This window comes from Osmerus mordax, chromosome 15 (assembly GCF_038355195.1).
Source record: "Osmerus mordax isolate fOsmMor3 chromosome 15, fOsmMor3.pri, whole genome shotgun sequence".
Lineage (NCBI taxonomy): Eukaryota > Metazoa > Chordata > Actinopteri > Osmeriformes > Osmeridae > Osmerus > Osmerus mordax.
Genome location: NC_090064.1, coordinates 3,188,200 through 3,209,252, shown reverse-complemented (window position 1 = coordinate 3,209,252; position 21,053 = coordinate 3,188,200). Strand labels below are relative to the sequence as shown.

The 21,053-nt window shown below is 41.3% G+C and overlaps 1 protein-coding gene across 2 annotated transcripts in view; it reads right to left on the bottom strand.

The window, feature by feature from the left end:
- LOC136957792 (NEDD4-like E3 ubiquitin-protein ligase WWP1) overlaps window positions 1-20,716 on the bottom strand; it is a 103,836-nt gene extending 83,120 nt beyond the window's left edge. For both annotated transcript variants that reach the window (XM_067251973.1, XM_067251974.1), the window contains exon 1: window positions 20,611-20,716. The gene's annotated coding sequence lies outside the window, so the exon portion shown is untranslated. The remainder of the gene's footprint in view (window positions 1-20,610) is intronic.
- Between the last annotated feature and the right edge of the window lie 337 nt (window positions 20,717-21,053).

Below are 21,053 nucleotides of genomic sequence, written 5' to 3'. Positions count from 1 at the left end.
AACAAGAAAAAAAAAAAAATATCCGCCGTATTACTCTGTCCTGTTTTCTCCCTTTCATTCCAAACCGTGACCAATGCCAGTCTACCTTCTTTGCAGAATGCATAAAAATGTGTTATTTGAGGAAAAACTTTTGCCCCAGCCCTTAAACTCACAACGTAAATAGTTATTTACGGCCCAAATGTTTTATCTCAGACACTAGTTTAGCTGCGCGCTGCTCTGTGTACTTCCACGGGAATTACAAAGAAGAAAGTTTTCTGTTTCAGGCTGTACAGGGAATGCTGACACTTTTCATAGTCTTCCCAAGGAACCAATATGTATGGTCGAAACAGGTGCATATTGCGCGTCCTGATGGGGGTGGGGTGGTGGGGGTTGTCATGCGTCCGGAAATGAGTCTCTGCAGGTTGGGATGTCTGCATTTGGTCGAACCATTTCACCAAAGAGTTTTGAAAACCTTGGACAGTTTAAAGCAGGATGTGCTAAGAAGCTGTTGCTGAAAAGAGGTGCTGTTCCGACCATATGCTCATCACAACCGCAAGCTGTAAGTATGATTTTGTTGCTGACAGTTATTAGCAATGCTAACGTCTCCTGTATCTAGCATAGGTAGAATGTGTGATGATTTAGTTTATTGGCAATGGGGCTAACGTTATTTCATTTTCCTGACTGTTTCATTTGAATAAATAACCTGTTTTGTCATGTAAATCTACAATTGACAATGCATGTTTGGCTATGTTGCGTCTTTGCTTACAAATCAGCGCGCAGCTCATGTAAATATTCATGAGCATACTATAAAAGGGAGAAAACCTCTTTCATTCTAGGGCTATTTCACAGGGTAGCATTAGGACGCATAGAACAGCACCCGGGCCATTTTCAGCCCAACCAATGTTACATACCCTATTCGGAGGCCTTAAGGAACAGTGTGAAATACCCTACAAAATCAGTATATGAACCCTTAAAGATATGTCTACCAGTGGTGCCGACCTTCTATGAATGGTAGCCAAAGCAGAAAAAACTATAAACAGTATTTTCATACGCTTTCTCAATGTTTATTGCAACCAACATTTGATAGCATTAAGGTGTAAGTATCTACATGCTAACTGGCATATTTGTTTTTAATTTATTGCTAGTAGTCACTAGTTATTGAGCTAAGAAAAGGACGTGGACCTGAAAATTCCGGTGCCATATTTTCAGGCTACATTCAGGCTAACTTATGCTTCATGAACTATCGATTCAATTTGTTTGCTACCTGCGTTCCAGAATAATTTGACAGTTGGTTAGCCTTGGCCAAAAATGACGCGTTCTATTGTCCACCCTACCTGTGTTTGCGCTGTTGCTCAGAAAGTATTGTACTGTGGTGTAGGAATGATCGACAAGCGCATCATACATTTAAGCAATTTAAAACTTGAATGTTCAGTACGTAATGTCACATTAAATAATGTATTTGAACTCAAGCTTGTGTGATGCGTCACTGTATCGTTGCACGCAGGGATGGAAATTAATTCTTTTGTCCACCGGCCACTGTGGCTGGTGGATTTCAAAATCTACCAGCCACTCAATGTTTTTACCAGCCACTTTCTTGTTTTTAACCGACAATGTGTAACTGCATGTGAAAATTAACACTACAAGATCTACAATACTTAAGCAGTTTATTTAATCTCAGTCTCAATGAAACACTGACACTTTCTCTTTTATACATACACAAACCACAAACTGATATACATTTCATTAAATGAGTAGGGCAGATTAAACAACAAACTAACATTCCTCCACCCATCCTCCCCAATCCCAGTACAGTTTACTCCTGCTCATCAGAATCAGATTCTGAAGTTTCAGAGGTGCTTTCCTGAGCGTTCTTCTTCCACGACAGGGCGAACAGCACCCCGACGCGAAGCGGAGGGATGTAGCTTCGCTCTGAAGGGGCTTATTTTCCCGATAATGACAACGGCGTTCTATACATTATCCCGCTTATTACACGGCTACTTGCCAAAAAAATAAACTTAACACAGTGTGTCTTATTACAAGTTATATGTTACCATTCGTAGTGTTGATCAGCAGAGAAATAGTTCGCCAAAGACGTTGAACTTCATAGACGCTGAACATTCTTTAGGCTTCAAATCAGCTGACGTCGCTAAGCAACGGAGTACGCTGGAGTTGAAAAGTTACCGGACTACTTGCGGAGTGCTATGAAAGACGTGAATCCGTGTGAAGACGTGAGGCAAAAAGGTCACTTCTCTTGACAGCGGTCAATTATACATAGCAACGGTCTGTTATCGAAAAATAATTGACTGCAGAACGTTGGGAACATTCTACAGCATTAAGAACAGACGTGTAATAATTTTATTTACCCGCCATGGTGGCCGGTAGGTGACACGAGTTTACCCGCCACAACACAAAATCACCCGCATTTGGCTGGTGGCGGGTGCTAATTTCCATCCCTGTCCGTGACGTTCGAATGCGGGTCTCACAGAGTAACGTCGCACATGTGCGATTCTGAAAATTCCAACCGACTATTTGCCGATAGGCAAAAACTATGACAAACGCTATAGTATGGCTTCAAAATAAACAACTATAGGCTAACAAGTAACACTAGTAGGTAGTAGCATTGCTACAAGTATTATGCTAGGTTGCTAGGTAACGGAAGCTAACTAAAGCTAGCTAGCTTCCGTTTTGGAAAACAAACTCTGGTGGAAGCGTCGGAAATATTTAGAACTCACGCATCTAAAGGTTAAAGAATCATTTCTTACCATTGGCGGCCTGAAATGACTAACGTTTTATTGAAACGTCTCTGATAGTAGTTCTCGCAGATTTGATGTCATCTGATCGGCCATGTTTGATCGGCCGTTTCAAGAACGCCGATCAAAACGGATAATGGGAATATCGGCCGATATGGATCGGCGCCGATCAGATCAGAGCATCTCTACTCTGCAGACTGCTTTTTTGAGGACATTGATGAAAAGGGACAAACCAGCATTTTTTACTTTGATGAAAGTCTAAATGTTTAATCCTTTCCATGCCCCAGTATGCCAAGCTGCTGACTTTTAGTGTCTTAAGTGATGAAACCAGTTCAAGTGATAGACTTTTGACCTGAATCCAATGATTATTCATCTGAATAAAAACCAGTCAAGAGAAGTACTGCTTCTTTATTAATTGTATTTATGTATATACAGTTAGGTCCATAAGTATTTGGACATTGACACAATTTTCATCATTTTTGCTCTGTATACCACCACAATGGATTTGAAATGAAACAATCAAGATGTGCTTTAAGTGCAGACTTTCATCTTTAATTTCAGGGTATTTACATCGAAATCAGGTGAACGGTGTAGGACTTACAATACATTTTATATGTGCCCCCCCCCCTTTTTAAGGGACCAAAAGTAATTGGACAATTGACTGCTCAGCTGTTCCATGGCCAGGTGTATGTTATTCTCTCATAAAAGGAGTACGTTATTTCATTGACAAGGAGCAGATAAAAGGTCTAGAGTTCATTTCAAGTATGGTATTTGTGTTTGGAATCTGTTGCTGTCAACTATCAATATGAAGTCCAAAGAGCTGTCACCATCAGTGAAGCAAGCCATCGTTAGGCTGAAAAATCAAAACAAACCTATCAGAGAGATAGCAAAAACATTAGGTGTGGCCAAATCAACTGTTTGGTACATTCTTAAAAAGAAAGAACGCACTGGTGAGCTCAGCAACACCAAAAGACCCGGAAGACCACGGAAAACAACTGTGGTGGATGACAGAAGAATTCTTTCCCTGGTGAAGAAAAACCCCTTCACAACAGTTGGCCAGATCAAGAACACTCTCCAGGAGGTAGGCATATCTGTGTCAAAGTCAACAATTAAGAGAAGACTTCACCAGAGTAAATACAGAGGGTTCACCACAAGATGTAAACCATTGGTGAGTCTCAAACAGGAAGACCAGATTAGAGTTTGCCAAAAAACATCTAAAAGAGCCTGTACAGTTCTGGAACAACATCCTATGGACAGATGAGACCAAGATCAACTTGTACCAGAATGATGGGAAGAGAAGAGTATGGAGAAGGGAAGGAACTGCTCATGATCCAAAGCATACCACCTCATTAGTGAAGCATGGTGGAGGTAGTGTTATGGCGTGGGCATGTGTGGCTGCCAATGGAACTGGTTCCCTTGTATTTATCGATGATGTGACTGCTGACAAAAGCAGTAGGATGAATTCTGAAGTGTTTCGGGCAATATTATCTGCTCAGATTCAGCCAAATGCTTCAGAACTCATAGGACGGCGCTTCACAGTGCAGATGGACAATGACCCGAAGCATACTGCGAAAGCAACCAAAGAGTTTTTTTAAGGCAAAGAAGTGGAATATTCTGCAATGCCCAAGTCAATCACCTGACCTAAATCCAATTGAGCATGAATTTCACTTGCTAAAGACAAAACTGAAGGGAAAATGCCCCAAGAACAAGCAGGAACTGAAGACAGTTGCAGTAGAGGCCTGGCAGAGCATCACCAGGGACGAAACCCAGCGTCTGGTGATGTCTATGGGTTCCAGACTTCAGGCTGTCATTGACTGCAAAGGATTTGCAACCAAGTATTAAAAGTGACAATTAGATTTATGATTATGTTAGTTTGTCCAATTATTTTTGGTCCCTTAAAAAGGGGGGGGGCACATATAAAATACCCTGAAATTAAAGCTGAAAGTCTGCACTTAAAGCACATCTTGATTGTTTCATTTCAAATCCATTGTGGTGGTATACAGAGCCAAAATGCTGAAAATTGTGTCAATGTCCAAATACTTATGGACCTAACTGTATAATTGCACAGCTCCCCCTGTCAATGATCTAGCACCTCCTCAGCACCTGTATAAAAAATTCTCTGGCGCCGTCCCTGCCCAGGGTTGATTGTAACTGGTGTTGGAAAACACATGTAGTAGGGCAGAATAGAGGGACTGGGCAAAGGGTGCTGGTGTGGAAAGTCCCCAAAAACTGCAGCATGGGCAGAAAATATTAGATGACATTGTATTGAGGCCCAATTGGAGAAGAAGCCATAGGATATTTACAATTGTAGTAGGCCATTAGATCTGTTTTAAAAGTTCAGGGGTGTAATTTGTTGGATATGAAGCCCCCACCCTCCACTCCAGAGACAGTTGGTGACAGAGAGGTGCAGACATTAAGTTGAACATAGTCATGCGTTAAGAGTAAAGTAAAAAATACAGATCCCCCCTTTCTGAATGAAGTTCGACTGATCTGATTTGTTGATTTTTGTTGCTATGAAAACCAGTTTAGCCAAGCTAACTAACATTGTTTTTAGCTAGCTTGCATCACCATTCAATAGATAACAAAACATTAGTAAAAATAGCTTGCTAATCGAGCAGAACTTGTTAATGCAGGAGACTCAGAGACCTTAGCGCGTCACTAGCATCTTGTCATATCACGCAGTCGGAGCACAGCTAAATAATCAGCTGTCAGCGCTCTTGAGTACCCAGCATGCAGTGCGGCATGTCAAAAAACGCAAAGACTTGTGGAAAATAGTTTGGTTACAACGGCCATGCGAGGGATTTCAAATTGCCAATAAGCTAAATGCGAAAGTTTTGGGGAAATGTATAGGCTCATTTTAAGTGCCTCATTACCCCAATCAATCAGATCACATTTCTTTAAATGTGCCTGCTGGTATAGGCTTAATGGAAATTAATAATCAAATGAGATCTTGCTAGCGAAAATAATGATCTCAACTCTTCTCAGAATAAGTAGGCTAGATAAAAACAAGGCCAAAGAGTATCTAATTGATACGAATTCATAGACAATTATGAGGGTATACTGCGCTTATATCATGTAGGCCTACTATATATGTGCATGTAGGCCTATGTGTAAATCCCTCTTTGATTTAATTGACTGGGACATGGCCAGGGAATATGATGAATTGATTCATCAGCTGGTTAAGCGCCAAGTACACTTTTCTTACAGCAACGCATGCTGCGGCTTTGCCAATGTTTTCTGCATCGCCTATACTGTATAAAAATGTAGCCTATAGCCTACCTGACGCAAAAAACCTCAAGGCTATGCAGTCTGAAGAACAGTTAAAGTTTCAAGTAGCTTTATTGTCAATTTCTTCACATGTCAAGACATAAAAAGGAATCGATATGACGTTTCCCACTCTCCCACAGTGAAACATATAAAAAGCACAGGCACAACAGATAAGACAAGACATTTCGTAAAACATAGCGTTACATATTCACATACAGCAGCATAAGCTCATAATAAAGCATAAAGCTTGCTGCGGCGTGTGATATTTGCAATGTACGGCCCGAGAAGGTCTTGCAAATAAATGAGTCCTTGTCGGCTGAATCGATATCGCTCAAACAAGAACTCATCCGTGTGAAATAAAGGATCTTGGCAATCGCGAAGAACTCTATTGGTATGGAAAGCTAATCGAACTAAAATATAGCTCCTTGGTCAACTGGGTCTCTCAAAAAGGGAGCTGCCATGTTATTTTCCGGGGGTGTGGCAAGCTTATCCAGCTACACTTACGTTAGCCTGCTTCTGTAGCAGGTTAGTGCTAATTGATATGTTACTATGGTGATTTATCGAAAGTTGCTTCCACGAACCAAAAAGAGGGGCGTTTTTTATCTTAGCCTGAAAATTAGCTCGCTAAACTGCTTAGCGAGCTACGACGAATACCCCCCAGTTGTTGTCTTCGTTCAGTTAGATGTTTGTAATGTTATTGTTTGTTAGTTAATATAATCTTGTTGGTCACCCTGAGTGTGCATGTCATGTAGTTTAATGGGAATAGAGAGTCGGCTATCTTACTATCAGAGGCTACACAGGATTTGCTATGAAGCTGTAAAAGAGGTGCGTTCCGACCTTAAGTTCATCACAACCGCAAGCTGTAGTATGATTTTGTCGGTAACAGTTATTGGCAATGTTAACGTATCCTGTATCTAGCACCTGCCTTTCTCCAGTTCTTTCAAATAGATAATCTAGACAGGCGTTAGCAATAGGCTAGATTGCTATTCGTTTTCTGGCTATTTTTTCGGAAGCTTCCCTTCTAATGCCGACTACAGCTAGTCTAGCTAGAGTCATTTGCCAAGTAAGGTAGAGCCATGTTGATGTGTTTAGAAACGTATTTAGCATTCTACCTATGCTAGATACAGGAGACGTTAGCATTGCTAATAGGCTAACTGTTAGTTACTTACAGCTTGCGTTTGTGATGAGCATACGGTTGGAACAGCACCTCTTTTCAGCAACATCGGCTTAGCAAGGTTTTCATTCAAAACTGTCTTTGGTGAAATGGTTCGAGCAAATGAATAAATGAGTGTCGAACTTCACAGGGATCTTCTCATAGAAAAACATCAGCCATGCCCGTCGAGTGTTTGGTTCCTTGGGAAGATTATGAAAAGTGTCAGCATTCCCAGTAGCCTGGAACACTGTATTTACGGCGCTCCATTTTCAATATCTTGAATACTTATCAACTTTCTTATTTGTAATTCCTGTGGAAGTACAGAGCAGCGCGCAGCTAGCTCAAAAAGTGTTGGAGATCTACGCAACCTCTGTTTATGTTCCTGGACTAGAAAACCAGAGGGCGGGTAAATGTAAATTTTGGGGCGTGACAAAGTTGATGCTGCAACTTGTGACGTCACAAGTTGCACTGTTTCAAAAGCTAGCGTTTGCAAGTTGCAGTTTCAAAATAGTAGTGAGAAGTGAAATTTTGATAGGAAAGAGGTTTCAATGGATGAGGTTCACTGTATGTCTATTTTACACACCAAACTGTCATTTTTCAACTATGACAAGTTAAATCGGTTTTGCAATCAATGACCCCTTAAATGGGACCAGAGAGTCGGCTGCTGTACCATCACAAGCTATTTTCACAAGCAGCTAAAACATGAGCTCTGCCTAGCCCTGTTGCCCACATGACTATTATTAGTTGTACATTGACTGAGATTCTGGAAAGAGATCAACTCAAGAAGAGTTTCAATATCCTATAAAAAGCTAATACTCTGCCCTTTCTATTCATAAAATCTCAGCAGTTGGTGTTTAGCAGAGTGGCTAGAGAGACTGACTTGTAACCTTATGCTCATTAGTTCAAATCCTCATTCAGCCTATTGTTGTTGGTCAAACATGAAGTAGTTTTGCTCTCTTGTTGTCCAAGTCTGGATCTTCTACAGTGTACATGTTTATAATATTTTGCCATTTTGCGGAGGAACCCGCATCGCTGCTTGCAGCTATATTTAATTATTATTATTCTACCATTGGACTGTATGGCAGCCCCTAGAACCATATGGTAAAAAGTTGTGAAATTTGGAACACTTGGTAAGGATCAGTCCCCTCATAACTTTCACAAATTTCATGTTTCCCATCGGAGCACTCTTGCACCACCAACAGGTCAAAGTTTGAGGTGTGTTTACACATGCAACTTTTGAAACATATGCCTAATTTTTAAAAATGAGTTGTCTTTGGATTCATTGGATCAACACAAGTTCAACACACTCTATTGCTGTCATTTCTATTTGTATAGATCTTATGCCGATTCCTCCGACTTTAAGTAAAAACGTTTTTCGCTTGTTCCAAAAAAATTCTAAATAATCTCTTTGGTCCAGTACAGCCAATTAACCCTTGTGCTGCCTTCGGGTCACATGACCCAAAGGTTCATAACGAACCATCGTTGTGTTTACCCAATACAAAAACAAATAAAAATAATTTTCTTTTAACCTTTGCAATGTGGGGGTCTGAGACAGCCCAACAGTTAAAAGAAAATTCTTCACTTTGTTTTTGTATGAGGTAAATTTGTCGCAATACGACGGTGGGTCACAATGACTGATGGGTCGGAATGAACCGAAGATAACACAAGGGTTAAAAAAGCAAAGCAACCAAGCAGGAAGTTGGGTCATATCTCAGCAACTCTGAGAAATCAACACCAAACTTGGTACCTCGACTCAGAACCCTTTTCTGAGGATGTCCAAACAATTTGGTGTCATGTGACCACTAGGAGTGGTCGCAGGAAGCAATTTTTGTGCTTCTTGGCCAATAACTGTCAATTATTAACCAACTACCTACTTTAAAAATTTACAGCGGGTGCAATGCTGCTGCTAGACTATTGACTAGAACCAGAAAGTTTGATCACATAACATTGACTCTCGTCTCTTTACACTGGCTCCCTATCCAAGCCAGAGCTGATTTCAAAGTTCTATTACTAATCTACAAAACTCTGCATGGATTGGCACCACTTTACCTCTCTGGTCTCATTGCACCCTATCTGGTGGTTCCCAAAAGTAATTTAAAAAAACAGCTGGAGGCAGGGCGTTCTCATATAGCACCTCTTCTCTGGAACAAATTACCTGTCTCAGTTAAAAAGGCTGATACTGTTTCGACATTCAATATGAGGTTAAAAACGTTCTTGTTTAGTCAATTCTATGACTGCCAAGCGTCCTATGACTGCTAAAGTATGTTTGTATGTACTTTCTATGTAAATCTGAAGTGTGTGTTTGTCTGTATATGTATCACATGTAACTTTTAAATTACAATTAAAGCTCGTGTTCATGTTGCCCCATCTAGATTTTACAAATAAAGTAAACCTGTTTTTGTATATTGTTACTGTTATAGTTTCTGTTACTAGTTGGTAGGGCTGAACAATTAATTGCATTTGCGATTAATATCGCGATAGGACAGAACACGATTTTGTAATCGCAAAGGCTGCGATTTTACTTGGTCACGTGACACGCGAGAGTAACGCAGTTTGCAGACGAAGGATCAACTTTGCACGTTACACTGTACCTTGACCTGTACGATCATGGCTTCAGGCTCGACAGAACCTGAGACTACAGACACTGCCAATTTTGCCTTTAAATAAAAGTATTGTCAAGTATTGTGCAAAACCTGCCTGGCTAACGTTGCTACCTCACGGGGCAACACCACCAACCTAATTCGGCCCTATAAAAACACCACAAGCCATGTACGATGCATAGCTAAAATTCTGAACACCTGTGTGTCAAATAAGCCAAATAACACCCGACAGGATCACTGATCGAAATGTTTCAAAGCCTAACTCAATGTAGCCTACTACAAAATTACTCAAGCAGTAAGCGTTCATCACGAAATATATGATACCCCTCGGTGATACACATACAGCTGACGGTGCCATACTGTTTCTGTTAGGCTACTGACTGGATAAGAAATGTTCAGACAGTGTCTCTTTTTCTTTTAAGATTTAACCTTTAGATGAGTGAGTTCTAAATATTTCTGACTGTCTCCACAGCGCAAGTTATTTTTCCGAAACGGTAGCTAGCTAGCTAGCTAGCTTTAGTTAAGAGAGTGCAACTAAAACTTACGTTTCTAGTTTAGCTTTGATGTACCAAAATATTTTCGATGAGGTAAGCTACAGGCGGTATGTCCTCCTTAGTTTTTCTGAACTTTGTGTCTTATGTTGCTGGAGATCAGTAGGCTAGTATATATCTATATTAATAATACATCAATAATCGCATATTAAATCGCAATTGCAAATTAATTGCGATTATCTTATTTTCCTAAATCGTTCAGCCCTACTAGTTGGTGACGACGGAGGATGGGGCATTCTCATCCTTGTTTGTATAAGTATAACTTATTTTAGAGTTCTTTCCCCTGTAACAGATTTCATGTTCCAACCGAGGAGGGCTGGCGCTGTCTTTGTGTCTAGGGCTGCATCAAATACCCTTTTTTGGTCTGCTAAATTGCTGCACTAGTCCACGCTTGACCGGTGGGGATCTCATTCTAATATGACTAACTGTTAGCTGCTCCTGGCATTCTCTAATCCCTGCTCTCCTCTCTCTGTCCCCCCTCCACGCATCCCCTGTGGTGTGGGGGGTTTGAGCTGTCAGCACCTGCCTGGTAGTCGGTCTGCTAACGCTGGACCTGGTCGCCAACCGGAAACCAGTCTCCATGACGGACATCAGTGAGTTTCCCAGTCCCTTCCCACATCTACCAAGTTGAACAATGGATTTTGGTGTTTCAAAACCCATTGACACTTCCCTTCTTTATGACTATGTTAAGCCTGTGTTCTGCTCCTCTCTTTCACCAACCGTCTCTGGAGGAGGGGATCCCTCATTGAATTGCTCCTCCCAAAGGTTTATTCCACTTTTTCACCTCCAGTGAGTTTTTCTAGGAGTTTTTCCTTGTCTTCCTTCAGGGTTTAGGTTGGTTGAGGGGCAGTTCTATGGGAATATGTGAAGCCCTTTGCGACATGCTTGCATGTAAAAAGGGCTATACAAATAAATGTTGATTTGATTTTGATTTGTTTGACTTTATTAAGTGATTCCTTTGTCTCATGATATCTTTGGAGATCCCATGTCAGACACACAACTTGTGATAACAGCCAAATTGATGCAGCCGCTATTTTGAATTCATGAAAAAAAAATTGGCAGATATTATCTTCAGACCAAGCCTCACAAAAGTTATCACATGGCTTTTTGATTTTGTAAACTGCAAGTCCGGTAGAGCCAATCAAAAGCTACCAAAGAGGAAATTGGGTTGTATCTTCTTGATCCAAGATGGCACCGCGAATGGCAGCCTCATCCGGGCGGTGCGCTCTGTTTTGTCTAGTTTTGTTTTGTAACTCAGTGTTCTGCCAAGATTCCCTCTGACCATGGACTAACTCCTAAACATCAGGGAAACAACTACAGATTTAATTCCCACTTTTCTGCTTCCTATAGCAGAATTAGAGGACATTCTAGTCAAAGCCACTCCCGGCTTTGTCCCGCAGTGAAGCATCGTAGGAGAGGTAAACGTGCTGGTGCAACTTCAGCTGCTGGTGTAGAAAAACAGACTTTCATTCATCTTCCGTTTTGAGCTTCAAGGAAACATGTTTGAGTGAACTGATCCCGGACTCTGCGTTACAACTAGTAGAGACTCGTGCGAGCGGATTGTGACTCAGTGCTTTCCGGAAAATCGAAAGGTGGTGGTATTTGTTTTTACACCAACGGTGGCTGGTGTGTAGATGTGACAGTGATTCTGCAGCGCTGTTCTCCTGATCTGGAATAATTTTTTATAAACCGCAAACCTTCTTACTCGCCTCACGAGTTCGCGTCATTCATCCTGGTCGGCATCTACATGCCTCCGAGTCCACAGGCCAGTGTCAATGAGGCCCAACGTGTGAATGAATGGGTCGTTATCCAGTTTTGCAAAAGCCTGCTTATGACCATTCATTTGAATCAGGTGTGTTGGTGCAGGGGATTATCTAAAACATGCAGGACAGGGGGTCCCTGAGGACCAGGGTTGGGAACCACTGACTTAGATAGTGCATAGTGCCCGTGATACAATTGGTGGCACATACACACAGATTCCTGGAAGTATAGATAGATAGTGCTGGTGATGCTGGTGATTTTTGGTACCGGGAGCAACAACAATGCCCTTGTTACACTTGATCGCCTGTTGATGAGTACAGTGGATCCACTGGCAGCAACTAAATTGCTGGGAATTCGCCTATTCGTTCCTCGCGAGCGGCTCCGTGTGGTGCTGGAAATAGCATTTACTTCCTTGCATACTGTGCTAGCTGTGTTATGCTAGCTAGTTTCTTTTTTACTGGCAACATTTGCTACAAATGCTTTAATAAATGCATAGAACAGGGTTTGCTTCTCTTGCTAGGCTGCCTGTTCACAATGCCAGGTAGCTCAAACTGACTTGCGGGGCCTTTCACATGACTTCCATTGAAATGAATGAGAGGCTAAATTTAGATCTATGCCCCCCCCCCTGAAAGTAATTATAGGGGAAACACTGGTTCATTAACTAAACAAAATTCACTGAAGTTATCATATAGCCTCCGATACAGCCTCATAGTGCACGTGCTAGTGAAGCATATGGTGCAAGGGATGACCAGGGGACAAATTACAGTGGAGGAGCTAGTACCAATCAGAGTGTAGGGGCTGGGATGAGTTCCCATGATGCCCATAGAGGCCCATGAAAGATGGGGATTGTTTTGAAAAATGGCAAATGCTCATCTGAACAACGTCAATCCGTTTGATTATAAAACAGACACCTGCGAAATGTCTAACTTTGCAGATTGCCCGGTTCTCCAGATAATCGTAGGAAACTAACGCGTATACACACAAAAACAAACACACAGACATTCCTGGCATTATTAGAGAGATAGCATCTGGCCTTACAGCTCCACACACGTTTTACAGGTTTTTAGTGGCATAACTGCAACCTACCGCCGGTAGTAATGCATCCTACCAGGAGCCAGAAAAAAACAAGGGAAATTGTTAATGCAATATGATGCAGTGTTTCCTTTAGGATTTTTTTTTTTGCAGTGGGGGCAGGTTAATGTAATACTCTAATAGCTACTGTAATATTGCACATATTTTCGTCCTATTATTCTACTTAAAGACTAGCCTGGTCCTACCCAGACTCTCGTACATTGCATTTGTACAGAGTCTGGCCTCGCTCCATTGACAAGCATTGACTTCCTTGTAGGCGGGTACTCTGTTGAAGTTTAAAACTATTGGATCTGCCCAGAGCCACTCTGATCTGCCATAACCAATCTCTAGCATTCGCCTTAGCCAATTCCTTCACCACTACTGTAACAGAGCTAGCTGCCGTAGCTGGAAAACCAAACTTTTCCCGAACCCCGTGGGGAGGAGGGCCACAACATCATGGCCACCAACAAAACTCAGAAAAACTTGTTCTTGCTCCGGCTTTAGCTGTTGGATATTCGGCAGCGTTGCCACAACGGACCGAATGGCTTTGCTCGCATCTTTCTCCGCCGCCATTACGGAACTACAACACAAACTAGCGCACAACATCAACATCATCGTTCTCAGCCACTCCCTCTGTTCGCTGATTCGCCAGTAGAAAATCAACCTGAAAAATCTGACTTACGTACCTCATGGCCAGACCTAGTACAGAAGCAAAATGAAAATTGAGTGGAAGTACGTAGGTGGGAAGAGCCAGGCTACTTAAAGACACCTTCCACTGATAAAGTATGTTCTAAATGGCATAAAGATGAACCTGATAAATGTGTCTAAAAGGGTAAATTGTGTTTAAAGACTGGGATGTGCATGGTCTTTCTGCTGGGAATTGGCAAAATGCTTTCGTGAGGATGGCTTACACATACCATTTTTGTGTGTTAGCAATCGAGAAAAACTAAGATCACCATCTGGCTCCTCTGTGTTCACACACAGACACCGTTTGTGCACATGCTTACAAAGAGCATGTGCACAAACTGAAAATTGCACACACACAGGCACTCTCTTTTTCTCTCTTTTTCTCCTGTCACATAAGGACCTCTGCATGAATTGACCTATCGCTAAGCCCCGCCCCTCGAACGCAAACGGGCCAATGGCAGTTTAGTAACAGCTGCACTCGGACATCTTCAGTTTACAACTCCATAGAGTAGCATTAGGAAAAGGGATTCTTCTCTTGTTTTATCGGGTTTGTTGTAATTTAAGTGTAAAACAATGGTCAAACGATGTGCATGGGGTAGATGCAACACTGATACGAGGTATCATGAGAGGATGGGCAATGGGGTATATTTTATCCCATTTCCCAAACCAAAACAAGAGGGCCAAATGTCTCCGGTGGATAAAGCTGTGTGGCAGACCACACAGTCAACTCAACGTAACGAAGATAAACAAGGGTGTCATCACATTATTGGCATTGACAGTACCGGCTTACTTTCACCACTGATGTTATGCTAGGCTTAGGCAAGTTATCTCTGGTTAAAACTAGCTAACGTTAACGTTATAGCTATGTATAACGTTTGGCTAGCTATTCACTAGCTAGAAAGTTAGGACACTGCCCTGTCAGGGACAGGGTAATGCTAGTAAATAAACTAATAAACGTAGGTTTACATCTCAGTGCCTATCCAGATTAGTTCAATTAACTGAAGGTAAACTAGAGAGGGTACAATTTCTGGGGAAATTGTAGGGTGTGCTTGCTTGCGTCGGTTGCACAGGGGTCCGTTTTTGAATGAAATTTTTACAACTGATTTCTGTATATTTTATATGAAAATGCATACTTATTATTTTTAAAGATTAAATAGATTTAAAGGATTTTTTTTTTGCTGCTCATTTACAACTGAAAATACGAGTGAAGTGTAGAATGAAATAGATGTCTTCTCATTTCCCCTGCAAGAGGCAGCCTCATCGTTGAATCAAAACGAATACATTTGGCAGACCGGTGTAAAAATGGACCTAATCTCTATGACTTAAACGTCATTTTAAGTTTTTCTCTTCTCGTGATATTTTCAGGCATGTAGCCTACTCATTGCATTCATTCATTAATAAAGAACCCCCTTTGAAGATTATTCTACGACGTTACCCGGCAGTAGAAGATGGAATCGCGATTCAGACAGTCCCATCTGCTAACTGAAAATATGCCCCCCAAAACGTAAATAAGCTTGACATTTATTTAGTGGAAAATCGCTCATTCATGAAAAGCTCACTGGTAGCGATCATTGTCAGTAACAACGCAAAATGCGATATAGCCCTGTGTGGAGAAGCTGCCCCGGTAAATTGTACTACTACGGTACAGTACTAGTAGACTACTGCTGTGTTCGTCTTGGTAGCGATTGCGTTGGTTGAATTGGATTTAACGTTCCGTTGTACGGTTTAGGCTGAAATTAATTATTTTCATGAACAGATTGGCAACGTTTAGGCTGAGGCAATGAAGTTCAGGTTAGTAGTTAGATAGACTTTTGATTAATTAAGGGGAGTGCCGAACATGTTCTGTCGCCATTTGACTTCCTACAGCTGTGTAGATGTTTTTGTAGTGTCTCGCGTAGGCTACAGCATTGCAGTGAGCAACACTGGTTTGAAACCACAGGTAATGATAATTTCACCCACAAATCGTTTACTTGTAATGTAATGTCATAATAAATCCTACAACGAAAATGTATTTGTGAGGAATGTTTATTTTAAAGATTGAAAACAGATGCATCATAGACCACTGTAGTATGTGTTGCCCGGGCAACAGAGGCTAATGTCATGATGCTAATGCTTCAGTGAAATAGTAGACTACCGTTTCCAAAAGTAGATGTGGGCCTACTTCCTTAATAATATCAGCTAATATTGTATATTACATTTCATAATTGTGTTTCACATCACAAAGTAAAATGAGTAAATAGTTATCACCCTGGCCTCTTTGCTTGTGGCGTTCCTGCAGCTGCCTTGCAGTAAAGCTATAGTTAGCCTAGCTATCCCCCAAGTTAACAGATGTGAAACGAATGTTCTGTTACAGGTAGTCACGCGTGTTTTCGTGACGTTAGTGACGTAGTGACGTTAGTAACGTCAGTGACTGTGGCTAGCAAATTAGCCACCGTTAGCTTCACTTTTCGCCACAAAAACGCAATTTCTACTTAAACCATGCAACGGAACGTAAATAAAAATACAACCAACGCAATCGCTACCAAGACGAACCTTTTGACACCGCCATTGTGTATGTAGTCCAAATATTGACTGATCCTTAGGGGGGCCAAAATAAATAAATAAATATATATGTGAGAGAACAAAGGTTGTGCTCTCGCCGAAGGCTTGAGCACACCCAATTAATGTAGCTAATCTTACCCTGCGGTGCATCAACAATACTGGTATTGCCAAGCATTGGATATCCACGATTCAGGATATCGTGAATGACCGTGAGATTAAGCTTCCCCTCTTGCATTGAGATCTGTAAATTCTCGCCTCCAATTTAAGTTTGTCATCCACCATATCTACTTTTAAATTATGTACGTATCCCTCCATTCATTGCATAATGAAGTCCCTTTTGACGGCTAAAACTCTAGTCAGCTGCGATAGCTTGTCCGAGTTAGCAACAGTAACTAAGGGGGGCGGGGCTTAGCGATAGGTCAATTGTTCCATGTGAGGTCAATTTTGTCAAGTACCATGTTATGGCAACTGCTTAAATTTGCACTACACATTTTGTACTTTGTAACAATAGTTGTTATATCTAAATTGTTTTTGTTGTTTTCTAATGGGGGCAAAAGAAAATCATGTTTTTTTATTATTTAAATGAAAACATATCGATATATATATTGAATATCGTAAAAATTGACAATATCGAGATAGATTTTTTTTTGCCCAGCCCTAAATCAGACTCAGGCTTTGTATTTATCGCCCAAGTATCGGTTATCGGCTTCCAAATATAAAGAGTTATCGGTATCGGCCCAAATTTCCATATCGGTGCATCCCTAATTTCAAGCCCTGATCTCATGATGGGTAAAGCAGGGCTCGACATTAAGGCTTGTCCGCTTGTCTGGGACAAGTGGATTTTTTTGTAGGGCAAGTGGAAGAGAAATGTATTTGCCCCACTGGACAAGTTAAACCTCAAACAAAATAAAATTCCATGTTACTTACCACTCATTCCATCTATTTAACCAATTTTAAAGTAGCCATCTTTTTTCCTCCGTGTTTCGGTGACGTTGACAAGTTCATCTTGGTGAATTCTGCACCAAAAAGGTTGAGGATGATAGCCTTTAAGAGAGAAATCGATTCCCCATTGATCTGTCGCATCAGAATTAAGTTTTGGGTCACGAAAGTCAAAAGATTTAAGTGAAAATGTGTCGCCCGCATAGTCTTAGGCGGCAGCCATGTCTTGGTCCCCGGTTACACTGTTTTGACGTTAGCCTCAGAGTCAGACTCGGGTCGCTCACTGGCAGTGTGTTCACAATGTTGTATTTCACTCCATTCTACACCAAAAACTTCAGGAAGGACTGCTTTTTGTACGAGCTTGCTGAAGATAGCCAGAATCTCAGATTTCTTTAACCGAGCCTGTTTCATTTGTTATTTGCCTGAGAAAGCGACCTCCATTAGCGAGGCTAGTTTTGCCCCCTTCACTCGGTCAGGCTATTTAAAGTTCTCGGACAAGTGACTTTTGTGCATGGACAAGTGAAACGTAAGTTACTTGTCTAAAGGACAAGTGCCTCAAAAAGTTTATGTCAAGCCCTGGGTAAAGAAAGGCAAAGAGCTCTCCCATGACCTTTGCAACAAGATTGTTGAGCAACATAGGAATGGCACAAGTTACTGACTCTCAACTCATAAAAGCGCCATTGGGGCCATTATCCACAAAAGGAAGAAGCATCAATCCACCATCGACAGGCCACGCACAGGACCTCCTGCCCAGGTTGCTGGGCAGGCAGTAAGACACAAGTCAGAAGAGTAGCCCAAGATCCAAGGACCACTCGAAAAGAGCTTCAGAAAGACCTGGAAAAAGCAGCATCTGTTACCATTCACCAGGACAATGAGGATGAAATGCAGGTGTACCTTCCAACAGGACAACAATCCCAAAAATACTGCAGGTTGCCCAGTCAATCACCAGACTTGAATCCCGTAGAACATTTGTGGAAGGAACTGAACATAAAGATTCCCCAACAGTCCCGCTGGACTTCAATATTTGAAGACTGTCCATTTAGAATGGGCCAAAATCCCCCCTGGACACAGTGAGATGTTTTTAAACTTCTTGAAGCGGTCGTTGCACAGAAAGGCTTCTGAAACAAGTATTAACTGCATTTCAATAAGCGTGTTCAATACATTTTTCTTGTGTTATTCCAATGTAATACACCTCCCTTTTTTTAATTGATTAGAAATCTTATTTATTTTGGTCATAATTTTATATGCTAAAGAATATATTGTGCTTAGTAAAGTTATGCATTGTGCTTATTAAAGTTCTGTCTTATGAACTGAGAAGTGTGCTCAGGCTTAAACATGGTGTCTCACACAGGGTGTGGGAAGCAGGCTGTTCTTTGTGTCTCTATCTCTTCATTTTCGGAAACAACCTTGAAACCGGGTGGAGACGGCACCCGAGCAGGTGGGACGCGTAGGCAAGAACAACTCCCTGATGCACGAGAGAACAAGCTCAACCTTCTTTTCATCTTTCTGTTTTAATTGCACTGTATAAATATATGCTGGGGAGGGACAGATAGCGAGTTGGACTTCGTGAACCAGCCCAAACTCTGTTGCGGGTAGGGAAACATAGACAACCCCAGAGCTCTGTATTTGTTGATTTCCAACTGCTGCATTAAAGCTGATATTATCGGACCTCTGCGACTCCAGACCACTCTTTCTAGAACACAGATTTGTGTCATCGAATACTATCATTACATATTGGAATAGACACAAAGAATTTGAATCCTTCAATGCTGCACTGGAAATATGTTTGATGACAAAAATCCATACCCTTTTCCCTCACTGCATTTGCTTGTACAGACATTATTGCCATTGGCAGCCCAGCCTACAACTAAGACTGAAGCAGAGCTTCACACTAGAACCCAAGAAACCCATTGACAAGAAGGGTAATTGATAAAAAATAAATAAAAAAACATTACAAAAAGATACTTATGTTTATAAATTCTCCACTTTTGGTTGCCAACAACAAAATTATCCTAGTTTACAGTACATGTTCTAATGTTTGTTGCCGTTAGTGTTGGGCCAGTGTTCCAACATAGGTCAATGACCCGACAGGCATCTGGCTAGCCATCTAGCTGATAAATTGTTTGGTTGAATTGTTCACGTTGGAAATAGGGCAATTTGTCAGGATGGTGTCTGCACTATTACTGATGATGGGACCAACTTTAACAAGCAGCTTTGCAAATAAGTAGACGAATAGCGAAATAGAATAGTAGCCAACTGGACAGCCAAATAAGCGAGTCACTTCTGACTCATTTGTGTCAGCAATTTCTACAACTAGTGTAATGGAGTTCTCCATGTTCTAAAGTTTTCTAAGCGTTCACTTAACTAACAAACTACCAGCTTACAGTCAGGCAATGACTAAAACCACCACCAGTCAACAAAGCTGCACGATTATCTACCCTAGCTACTACTAGCCAGTTAGTTAGCCAGCAAGCTAACGCGTTAGCATACCTATCTAGTATACGACCGGCGTCCAAAAGATCTCGAGATTATTCTTTTCAAAACTCACTTTGACTGACTAGCTAGCCTCCTTTGTATTAGCACTATTTTAGACACTGCTAGTGGTTAGTTCTGGCTACATATGGATCAGACTATTCCCTGGAAGAGGAACCAAAGACTATTTCTGTCACGTGCCATAGGCCATGTTTACAAATAAGATTGAACTGGACAGTAGTCGCTAGTTCTATTTAGCTAGTTACGTAGCTATGCTAAGCTAGCACAAATTGAAACTACCGACAGTGGCACATATCCCGGCTATTCACCGAAACATACAGTTTAAAATTGAATTAATCATTTTAGCAGGGTACATAACAATGTCCACAAGTTCAGGACGTTGGCCATTTAGTTTAATGTTGCTGTTAAACTCGCTGTCACTGTTAAAATAGAACGTAATGCTGTTAGACTGGCTAGTTGGTCAGTTCCTTTCAACATATTTGTGACCCCCAGCCCAGTGTAACATGGGAGATGGGCCAATGTGTGCCATTTAGAAACACTTTACATCGTTTACTTATCTATGCAGCTGAGTTGCTCAACACAGATGATAGCAAGAGCTTTTCAGGACAGAACAATAGCGTCAAGATTGTATAGTACTGTAATGACATTTTCAGTAAATAGACGGAGGCTTAGATCGGTTTGCGAGCATCACAGTACGAGATTCCGAGGCCAGGCAGCTAGCTAGCACTAGTTGGTTGACTAAAACCTTCCCTGTCTAACAAAAAATAATGGTTGTAAACAGGACATTTGAGTCAAATATTGGCAAAGAAATGATTTACCTTTCTATGTAAAGCTCCACACATGGGATTTCAGTTCGCCCAAACGGGGTAGGAAATGTTGCGCCTTTCAGGGCGAACGTTCAGATTGCCATCTCGTCTCACCACCTCACCACAAGCAGTACTCGACACAGGCAGCAGGTTCAAATAAACATACTGCAGCCAAAACAGACGCAGACAATGAGTGCCTCCTCCATTGCATCAAATGATAGCCTACAAACGGTTAGCACAACACAAATACTTTTCTAATAACTAATAATACTAGTTTCAAATTATTTTCCCCCCCTTCTTATAAACATTAATAATCTATCAAATCAAATACTCGAAATGGAAATGATGGACAGCGTTAGTGATTCATTAAAATCATGTGCGTCGTTTACAATTTAAAGGTCAAACAATTTTAAGGATGAATCCTCTATTGTTGATGGCCATGGCACAGACGGCCT